The 12,010-nt window shown below is 33.8% G+C and overlaps 1 pseudogene; it reads left to right on the forward strand.

The window, feature by feature from the left end:
* Window positions 1-2,451: 2,451 nt before the first annotated feature.
* On the forward strand, window positions 2,452-6,947 carry LOC139894665 (binding partner of ACD11 1-like; annotated as a pseudogene).
* The last annotated feature ends 5,063 nt before the right edge of the window (window positions 6,948-12,010 follow it).

Here is a 12,010-nt window from a genome sequence, read left to right on the forward strand (position 1 = left end):
AAACTTGAAGGGATTTTTGAAGTGTTCTTGAAGTGTTCTTCCTATGATGATTATAGCTTGATTCTTGAAGTGATTTTTGATGAAGATGATGATTAACTACTGGAAAAATACGTTCATAATAGTGTGTGTGTGTTGAGAGAGAATTAGAAAGAGAATTGAAAGTGAAATGGAGTGAATGATGAGTGGTAATTGGTGAGTGGTGAGTGGGGTTAAAAGGAGTTCTAGTTAGTTGACTAGCTCATGGTAGAAGTTAAAATTGATTAGTCATACATGACATAATCAAGAGTGGAATCCCATGCTAGTTCCTATTGGTATATACTCATAGTAAGTACGTTTTGAAGCTGTGTATAATACGGGTAAGAATACGACTAGAATTCTTGATGAAAGAAAAGAATGGAAAAGTAACTGTAACCATCTTCGTTAAATATGAGTGTTTTGATATATGTCTTGAAGTCTTCCAAAAGTATTTTAATACATCTAAATACACTACATGTATATACATTTTAACTGAGTCGTTAAGTCATCGTTAGTCGTTACATGTAAGTGTTGTTTTGAAACCTTTAAGTTAACGATCTCAATTAATGTTGTTAACCCATTGTTTATTATATCTAATGAGATGTTAAATTATTATATTATCATGATATTATGATATATTAATATATCTTAATATGATATATATACATTTAAATGTCGTTACAACGATAATCGTTACATATATGTCTCGTTTCGAAATCCTTAAGTTAGTAGTCTTGTTTATATGTATATAACTCATTGTTAATATACTTATGGAGATACTTACTTATCATAATCTCATGTTAACCATATGTATATCCATATATATATATCGTCATGTCGTTTTTACAAGTTTTAACGTTCGTGAATCGCCGGTCAACTTGGGTGGTCAATTGTCTATATGAAACATATTTCAATTAATCAAGTCTTAACAAGTTTGATTGCTTAACATGTTGGAAACATTTAATCATGTAAATATCAATCTCAATTAATATATATAAACATGGAAAAGTTCGGGTCACTACACAGTGTAATGAATACAAGGCCTCTGCCTATTCATGAGCCAGCATTCCATAATCTCGGCAGAATAACTGATGAAGTCATAGTATGCACTCACTTTAACCTTATCTGAATTACGAATTTTATCGCATTTACTTTATCTATCTTATAAACTAGAAAACCCTAAAATAAATATTCACTACTCCGTAACTATCTTAGGCTTAAATATAGGTTCGATTCTACTAATATCTCAAAAATACGACTCTAGGTCATACTTCCCTTACTTATAAGGAGTAGTAAGATTTAGGCCCCGCTAAATATAAATTTAAAACAATACCTTCCTCCCACGAGTGGCTGATCCTGGCGAGCCGCGGCCTGATGACACCGCGCGAATAAAAACCGTCCGTTTCGGCCATATCATCCGTCGCCATCCCTTATTATAACAATAATATTATATTTAACTTTACTTAAAAAGGATCCTAAGTGTGCATACCTCCCTTTTCCTTTAAACGCGTCAATATCCATCTTTATATAAAAAAAACTAAATCACCGACCCATTGTCGGCCAATGAACTCATATTGCTCCACTTGCATGATTAAAAAGAAACTTTGAATAATAAATTCTTTAAATCCATGTTGTCACCTTAATTTGTGAACATGAACGGTTCTCTTCATTTCTTTAAATAATCTCGACCTCGTCATCCTTTTTGCGTTTTACTCCCACAGAAACGCAACAACGATTTGCAGTGATTGGTGAGAGGTGGAGGTGATTGTGATTGTTGATTGTAGTTCATGAAGAAGAGAAAAAAAATAACAAGGAAGAAGAGAGAGAAGAGAGAGAATGGTGGGTTTTGTTACTAAGGTGAAGGTGGTGATATAAAACGAATAACAAGAGTTCGAAAATGGTGGTTTATGTTGACCGAAGGAAATGATAAAAATGAAAACGGTTTCATGAAGTGGTGTTGGTTCATTCACGAGTGAAACAAGAATATGGTTATGGGTTTCGATGGTGATTGTTTTGTGTTAATTGTCATGTATGTATGTATGTATATGATTAAATAGGTGATGAGTTTGTTTTCGGTTCTCATCAGGAACACAAGAAATGGGTGGCGAATGGTGGTGATTCATCGTGATGGTGGCTCAATCGTCATGGTGGTGATAGATGTGGATGATAGTTTGTAAGTGTTTCATTTATGTATGTGTGACGACCCAGAAAATTTCGACTAATTTTAAATTAAACTCTCGATACGATTTAATATTTTTGACACGATAAGCAATGTATGTAATGTTGAGTCTCAAAAATTTTGAACTGTTTCATATATTCAATTAACCTTCGACCATTCCCGACGATTCACGAACAACTATTTGTAAATAGATTTATATATATATATATACATAAGTTGGCTGTTTACGACTTGGCAACTTTCCACCACACAAAAAAATGGCTTGCCGTGCTAGGGTAAACAAAAACCCATATCGTCCTCTGATCTTCACCACCGATCCATCATTCAAATCATTCACACAAACAAAAAAAAACCTATAATCGATTCATCGCACCGTCGCAAGAAATTCAGTCCATCACAAAAGAGAAAAATGGCGATTTCTAGGGTTGAATGTGTATTGTTTTCAGGTTTTACGATCACAGGTTTCAGTTAACTCTTGCACCAGAAATCATTCACCGATTTTGATTTTAGTCGTCATCAACATTGCATCTGTTAGCACCGGCTTCAGGTTTACAGTTGTTCTTTTGCTTTGATTCAATTTATTTTTTGATTGATTTGATTCTGCTTTATTGAGTGTTTTATGTCTGATGAGCTCAGTTTTTAGTATTTGAAGTTAGATGTATAAGCCCTAACTGTGAATTGTGATGATAATTGATATTATTTTTTTGTGATTTTTTTTACTGGTATGTTTTTTATGCAATTCCTTTTCAGTTTCCTTTGCAGCCACCATTTCCTACTGTGGATTGTATATTCTGCGTACTCTATTCCTGTTGATCCTCAAGGTATATAACTGCACTTTCTTTATTCTTACGATTCTCTTAGGTTTCAGTACTTGATGCTTGTCCTTTATATGTTGTCTATTGCTTTGTAGTTTGATTGTTGCTTTTGTTATAGATGGTTTGGTCAAGACTGTTATTTTTATATGTTTATTTATCTACATTTGCTTAAACTGCTGATAACTTTTTTGCTATTGACTAATCATTGGTATCTGTTTTAAAATGCCCCTTTGTTGGAAAAACACAGTGTAAACTCGAATTCTGCTCATTTGAATTTAACTGACTTGAATTAAACTAGAGGATTCCATTTGAAGTTAAGATCTCTTTTAAAATGCCCTTTTGTTGGAAGTCACAAACCCGCTTTAGACCCGACCCGTTTGACCTGTTAAATTTTTCGACCTAATTTTTTTTCACTTATTGTTTTGCTTGAATATCAGGTACTGGGAAGACTTCGTGCTCGTGGTATTGCTAATCAGGCGGTGATTTATTTGTCTAATGGCTATCAAATATTCATTTCTGATTCAATTACGATTTCTTAGGTTTGCTGGTTTCTGTTACTCTAAACTATGCATTATAACCTCTATATGATTTTTTAAATTTATACTAGCTATTAAATGTTTCATGTAAACGCACATGCTTCTTCTTTTTCATTGAAACATGTGAGAATTTTTTATAAGATATTTTTTTTTAATAAATAATACTAAAATGAAATGGCTATCTAAAAGGGTTGTTTTGGTAAGAAATCAGTGTCATGATTACATTAAAAGGATTTTTGTCAATTACTTTTATGATCGTTTGATCAACAAAGGTTAAACGGTTATCCTTATCGCAGATTACTACAATACGTGTTAGTCCGGTAATTGTGTAGTAAGTTATTGTTTACCCTCTGTTGTATAATCGTTTGTTTCACTATTTTATTATTGGTATATCATGAAATGAGAAAATTCAACCTTTTTAATTTGTTAATGCACTTTTGAAGAACACGTTTTATAGTTTTCAGTTATTATACTTTCTAGAAATTGATAAGTTTTTGATTGAAAAATAAAATTTCTAGATGGATTTCTCACGGTTTTGTTATATCGGGGTGCAACGTTAGTTGATACGACTGTCACAGTAACCCTAGACCCAGATTACCACCTTCCAACAGTTGCAACAGCCGCCTCTCTCGTATGATATTTCTAATAAATATCTTTCTTTACTCTCAAATAATTTTTCCCTTATAAATTTATATATTATTTTGTAGCCTTATGGAAGCAATGTTCCTGTTGGAAACGACTTCGCTCTGCGTAAAGCCGAGGACGTCGTAACCAGCTGTTCGCAAAGGGTTTCGTTTTAGGTAAAGATGCCGTTACCAAAGCAAAAAACTTTGACGAAAAATACGGTTTGACTTCCACAGCATCTGCTAAAGTTGCTTCAATAGACAAGAAGATTGGGTTCACTGAAAAATTCAACGTGGGTACATCAATCGTGAGTGACAAAGTCAAAGAAGTTGACCAGAAACTTCAGGTTTCCGAGAAAGCCAAATCTGCCTTCACAACTGCTAAGAATACCGTTGCTAATGCGGGGTCCGCTATAATGAAGAATAGGTATGTGTTTACGAGTGCTTCGTGGGTAACGGGCGCGTTTAATAAAGTAGCTAAAACAGCTGGTGAAGTAGGGCAACAAACGAAGGAGAAAGTAGAAAAGGCGGAAGATGAGAAAAGACGAAAAATGGTTGACGATTTTGCTGAAGTTCATTTGTCTGATTCTCCAACTGAACCTGAATCGAATGATCAGCATCGTCCTTCGAAACCTGCTCCTGTGACAGGTTTGGTTCTTTAGATCACAAGTCGATATTATATGTTTATATATTATTTTATATATACATTTTATTAAAAAGTTGGATTTGTAAACCATTCAAGAAGTGGTGATTATAGTACTTTTGTATCATTACAGGAACTTATATGTTGTTGTTCGATCATAACTCATTTGTGTTTCTTACATTAATGATGCAGCGTACGACTCGAATGCATGTACCGTTGAATCTCGGAAGATGACTAAGGATGTTGCACTCATTATTCATGGTTCCAAGTAAAATACTTTGACTTGACTTTGACTGATTGAATACTTTTGACTTACTATGACTTAAATGAGAAATGTTTTCGCCGAATAACTATAACTAAACCCTATATAATAAAATCACTTAGTAATTTATAATAACTTGGAAGATTATAGAGAGAGATTGAAATCTTCATAAAATGTCCCGAATTCGATTTGTTAGTTATATTGTTTTTGTTATTCAGGATGAGTAGGAAGCACTACTTGAACACTGAAGAAAACGTTGTAGCAATCGAGCTGAAAGCAAGGTAGGAACATGCAGCAATGGACATCAGTGACAAAGATCGAGCTGATTTTATATATTGTCTCTGGAATTTCAAAGGACTTTAATGGAGGTGGGGCTCTTATAGACAGACATTCAATTGTTTTTGTTCATTCGTAAGTAATATGTATCATGTCTAATATTTATATTTATCCATTTAATAATTCTCCTTTTGTAGAACACTTGGTGTATGCATGTTGATTATATTAGGAGGTTAATATATTGATGCATGATATTTATGATATATGATTTTTCTGCCAGTGCAAAGTTGCTGCTAATTATCTTGACTGGGAGGTATGTTATTGTATATTCAAGTCTTTTTGAGCTTCTTTACTTTGTAAAGACATTACTAAATCTCATTTATAACTTAATTTGCTTAATCATCATTGTATTCATCTTATCTTGCAGGTCAGAAAGCATGGAATTATTATAGAGTTTACTGATCATGATAATAAAACAAGGCGAAATGCCACATACCTACCCGATGTTGCTGCTCAAGAAGGTAGCATTTTTTGCTTACACGTTTTGTGAGTTAAATATATATTGATTTTTTAATAATTTTTTTCATAGTGGTCATATTTTTTATAGTTACGGACTAATAAAAAGGACAAAAATTGTTTCTGCATCAACCCAACCCTACCCATTTGTTCAGGCACAAAAAGATCTATTTTGACCCAAACGAACCATACCGGACCGATTTGTTCAGGTGCAAACAAGACCTATTTTGACCCAAACCAACCTGACCCGTAACTTTCATTTGCAGTTAGCTAAAGTTTTAATGGTTTACATTCGGTTCTGTTGTAAAAGAGAACATCAGCTATGTTTGTGCAGTGCAGGGGACAACATTTGCACCTTAAAAGCAAGGAGAACCTCCACAAAACTGCTCTCTGCAGTTTCATCCAGTAATTATACAAACTAAAACATCGAAGAGATTATCTTTCTTTGTATGAATCTTATTCCCTTATTTACTACGTTTATTTTTAATTGAGTTTTGTGATAATTTGTCATCGAATCTGTGTGCTTTCCAATCCAAGTTCATGCGTTTGTCATAGTTTGTTATGTATTTTTGCGCACACCAACTGTTTGATGTTTTTGTCATTTTCATTTTTACTTGCAGGACGAATACTCATGGGCCTCTATGGGAAAATAGTGCCAAATTCAGCAGGTACATAATCTAATCGTATTAGAAACAGTCATATGTTAAATGTTTGTATGTTTTGAGGTTCGTTATTCTGAAACACAATTGACAAATACGTCTTTTTCAGAAAACTTTCAGACTCTTTGCACGGGTAACTTCTGATCACCTCACTATGTCAGTTGCGATATATATACCTATTCATTGTTATGTTTATATATCGCTCAGTTGCGATATATACCTATTTATATCAACTAATTTGAGCCATATTTAACTATTTTATCTCCTATGAGTAGGTATAAACTAAAAAAAATGTATTTGATGGTTTGATTGAAGGTATGGCGTGGTCCTGCTTGCATATAAAAGTAACACAAAGGCCACCAATATAAGTAGTTTTTTTTATCAATTGTGTCAAATATTTTTGTTTGCCTTTTTTTTTTTTTTCCAACGCGACTAAATGAATGTTTATGTATTTTAGGCACATTAGAGCTTCCTGTTATAATACTGTTGTCTTTTTTTGTTGGTTCACAGTGGCTTCGTTTGCGTACTAACTACAGTTACTTGGTTTTCTGTTGGCTAACTTTGATTGTATTTTCCTATATGATGCAGTATATTTTGTCCATGAAGTAACTTTATATGCCACTTCTAATGAATGATTATAACCTCTGAAGGTTAATTTTGAACTGTTTAATATTTTTCCAGCCTTTATATTTGTCCAATTTTTATTAATAATATTTAGCCGCGTAGCGCGTACCTTCAATCTTGTTGAATATCAATAAGAGACCACCACTACAACTTGTCTCTCAATACTATGTCTAATTGATGTTAATTGAGTTAACTGTGCGAATCATTGAGTTAGTGTTTATACTTTTGCTTTAACTAACTTCCTTATATATGTAGATATATTTACATAAACATAGTGAGAGATAGAATGTATACATATGCATTTTGATAACAACCGAACCCACTACTATTAATCACGTTTTAAGACTATATAGATATATTATATATTATATTGAACTGTCTATATTACTTTATCACTTTTTGAAATCACACAAGACGCCACACAAATTATTAACCCGTGAATCCAATTGATTATTATGATTTAATGTGTTTGTTTATTTCTTCCCACTTCCAACTGATTTCAATTATAATGATATATGTATATTAAATTATGGCCAAATTGAGAAGGGTGGCAGCACTTTCCATTTTCTTGCATACTTGAATGATGCATATATATATATATATATATATATATATATATATATATATATATATATATATATATATATATATATACATCAAGCTCAGCAAATATCAAACACAACCCACATATATTTATTTTTCTTCCAACCATACATGCTACTGTGGCTGCTCTCCTTCGACCCCATGATAATCATACAACAACAGTAACCGTTCCACTGCAACTTAAAAACCCATTACTTCTCTTCTTGTTTCACCAAACTCCACCCATCGGCCACCACTTCATCACTAGAACATCACCGTTGAAACCGTCACCTTCTTCAACCCTTGACAACCACCATGAACTACCGCCTATCATCGATCACCTTCGCCATCTGTTTTCGTTTTAGTTCAATAACCATCACCATGCTAAACAGTGTAGTATATGTTGGAGGTTTTATTGAAATTTCGTGTAGGGTAAAATAATCGATAGCCGAATAAATCACTGAATCGTGGTATCACTTTCCGAAAGTAATTATTCGACCCTTATTGCCTGAGTTACACGAATATCACTTTGGGATAAGACAGAGATTAGTTCTTGTTATTGGCAGTAAACAAGAACTCTTTTACATAAGAGTATTAAGGTGTTTTTCGTATATCTTATTCTCATAAATGATAGTCCTTATTTATAGGCACCCAAAAATAAGTATTATTCCACGATGGAGATGTTTCACTAACTAATTTCGTTTTCAAATCTAAACAAATCCTTTACATAAAGTTGTTTGTTTTATTTCCAACGACCAAATTTAGGAAATCGTTTTCAAATCTAAAACAAATCCTTTACATAAAGTTGTTTGTTTTATTTCCAACAACCAAATCTAGAAAATCGTTTTCAAATCTAAAACAAATCCTTTACATAAAGTTGTTTGTTTTATTTTCACGATGGAGATGTTTCACCTAGTGCAGGAATAATACTTCCGTAATCACTCAAATTTGTGATAATGGAAAACCACTTTCGGGTCCGGGTAATCTATCACTTAATGGGTGTACACTTCATACCTCCTAACCCGTTTACAAGTGTAGATTAAATCCCTCAATTACACTAAATTTCCAACAATCCTCCCCAATTTAGTGCAATTCGTTTCATGAGAATTAAACAAATTAAAACAAAAACTTATGCATAAATGAAAATATCTTGAAGATTGAATTTTCACCTTAGTACATTACACATTCCAAATATTCGAGAATCGAGGTGTTCTAAGAATTGAACCCTTCAACCCATTTGAATAACTGAAAATAACATACACATAAGTTTTCAAATACTCTAAAGCTATCCTGACACTTTACAAGCCATGTGTCCATATCCATTCATGAATGTATCTAAAGCAAAAGTCCAAGCTTTGTTGAAGCGGCAAAACTTCACATTCACATAGGTAGTTCATTTCAGTCATGCACCTGCTATTGCACTTTTTCAAATAAACCATTAAGAAGCTAAACTTCATCCTCACCTTCAACAGGTCCGAGTACATACCTTACCTTGGAATGATACAAAATTTTGTACTCCAAATTTCTAAGTATAAGCCTTCCACATTGAATTCAACTTCTAATTTTCATCAGAAGGGAATTGGGTATCTTATAATTAGAAATTTATGTGGACTTTAAACCCATCCCCACAGCAGACTTGTTCACCAAGTCTCTTGCCAATCCCTTCGTCAAGTGATCAGCTAAATTCTGTTGTGACCTCACGAACACTATAGAAATCACCCCATTCATGATGAGTTCACGAATCATGCTACGTCTGACACCTAAGTGTCTAGACTTTCCATTGTACACCTGGCTATAAGCCTTTGCCAATGTCGCAGCACTATCACAATGGATAGACATGGGTGCTATAGGTTTAGGCCATAATGGTATCTCATGGATCAAGTTTCTAAGCCATTCTGCTTCTTTACCAGCAGCAGCTAAAGCAACAAACTCAGATTCCATCGTTGAGTTGGTAATACATGTCTGCTTCTTAGAAGCCCATGAAATAGCACCTCCCCCAAGCAAGAACACCCAACCACTCATTGAAGAATGATCTTCAATATTGGTTATCCAACTCGCATCAGAATATCATAGAAGGAAACCCATTATAAGATAAACTATAGTCCATAGTTTTCTTCAAGTACTTCAGTACCCGCCTAATTGCTTGCCAGTGATGAGTACTAGGATTACTAGTATATCTACTCAGTTTTCCCACAGCAAAAGCAATATCCGGCCTTGTACAAGTCATGGCGTACATCAAACAGCCAATCACCTGAGAATACTCAAGTTGTGATACAGCTTCACCTTGATTAGGCATAAGCTTCTCACTTGGATCAACAGGGGTACTCACAGGATTACATTCAAAGCAATTGAACTTTTTCAACACCTTCTCAATATAACGAGATTGACAAATCGAAATTCCTTTGCTTTCACGTTTGATCCTAATGCCAAGGATAACGTCAGCCTCCCCATATCTTTCATGGAGAATTTTGATGACAAAAATTCTTTTTGTTAAATCAACCTGACTTTGGTCAGTCCCAAAGATTAACATGTCATCAACATATAGACAAATTATAACTCCTTTACCAGAATCATCAAATTTACTATATACACATTTATCTGCTTGGGTTAATTTAAAACCACTAGATAAAATCACTTCATCAAACTTTTGATGCCATTGCTTAGGTGCTTGTTTCAAACCATATAAGGATTTCACAAGTTTGCACACCTTGCCTTCATTTCCTGGCATGACAAAGCCCTGAGGTTGGTTCATATAAACCTCCTCATCCAATTCACCATTCAAGAATGCTGTCTTCACATCCATCTGGTGAATAACTAGATTGTGAATCGTAGCCAAAGCAATCAGCAGTCTAAAGGTAGTGATACGTGCCACGGGAGCATAAGTATCAAAATAGTCAATTCCAGACTTTTGTCTAAAGCCTTGAATGACTAACCTTGCCTTGAACTTTTCAATAGTTCCATCCACCTTCATCTTCTTTTTGAAAATCCATTTACAACCCAATGGTTTGCAACCAGGAGGTAGATCAGCTAACACCCAAGTGTTATTGCCCATGATAGAATCTATCTCATCATTAATTGCCTCTTTTCAGAATGCAACATCCTGAGACCTCATTGCTTCATCATATGTTTTAGGATCATCATCAACATTGAAACAATACGAATATTGGGTAGAAACATCATCCCTAGAACCTTCAACTAAGTATAGTTGAAAATCTGGTCCAAATGATTTAGGTTTCCTTTTTCTTTTGCTTTTTCGAAGCTCAAGTGACTGATCAACAGCCTTTTCAGAGACTTCATCATTACAATCCTTATTGATTCCATTGTTACTTGGAATCATATCCTTTGGTCTAGGTATAGATGAAAATCGATTTTCATTAAAGATTGCATCCCTTGAATCAATCACAGAATTGATTGAGACAAACTCATTAGGCTCTATTACATAGAACCTATATGCCTTGGAATGTTCAACATATCCAACAAATATGCAATCTATACCTCTTTCACCTAAACTTTTCTTCTTGGGATCAGGTAGTCTTACAACCGCCCTACAGCCCCATACCCGAAGATAATTCAAGTTAGGTTTCCTTTTATTCCAAAGTTCATAAGGTGTAATCTTGTTTCTTTTGTTAGGAACTCTATTAAGCAAATAACAAGCTGTTAACATAGCTTCCCCCCAAAATCCTTCACTTAAACCCGAATAGGATAACATGGAATTAACCATTTCCTTAAGGACCGTATTCTTCCTTTCAGATATACCATTTTGTTGTGGAGTATAAGGAGCTGTGGTCTCATGGATAATACCAACAGATTGGAAATACGATTGGTCAATGTATTCACCTCCCCTATCTGTTCTAAGTCTTTTAATCAAAGCCTTTTGTTGTAATTCTACTTCAGTTTTAAATATTTTAAATTTATCTAATGCTTCATCCTTAGTATGTAACAAATAAACATAGCAAAATCTAGAAGCATCATCAATAAAAGTCACAAAATATTTCTTGTTCCCTAAAGTAGGAGTAGCATGCAAATCACATAAATCACTATGTATTAATTCCAAAATTTCAGTATCACGATGTACATTTTGAAATGGTTTCTTAGTGATCTTTGTTAACATACACGTTTTACACTTTTCATTGTTCATGTCAAAAGCCGGTATTAATCCATCTTTAGACATATTTTGCATTCTTTTAAAGTGTATATGTCCTAGTCTAGCATGCCAAAGTGTAGAATTATTTATGCTAGAAGTAGATATAAAAGCAAAATTAACATTCAAGTGATTAATG

This window comes from Rutidosis leptorrhynchoides, chromosome 1 (genome assembly GCF_046630445.1).
Source record: "Rutidosis leptorrhynchoides isolate AG116_Rl617_1_P2 chromosome 1, CSIRO_AGI_Rlap_v1, whole genome shotgun sequence".
NCBI classification, from domain to species: domain Eukaryota; kingdom Viridiplantae; phylum Streptophyta; class Magnoliopsida; order Asterales; family Asteraceae; genus Rutidosis; species Rutidosis leptorrhynchoides.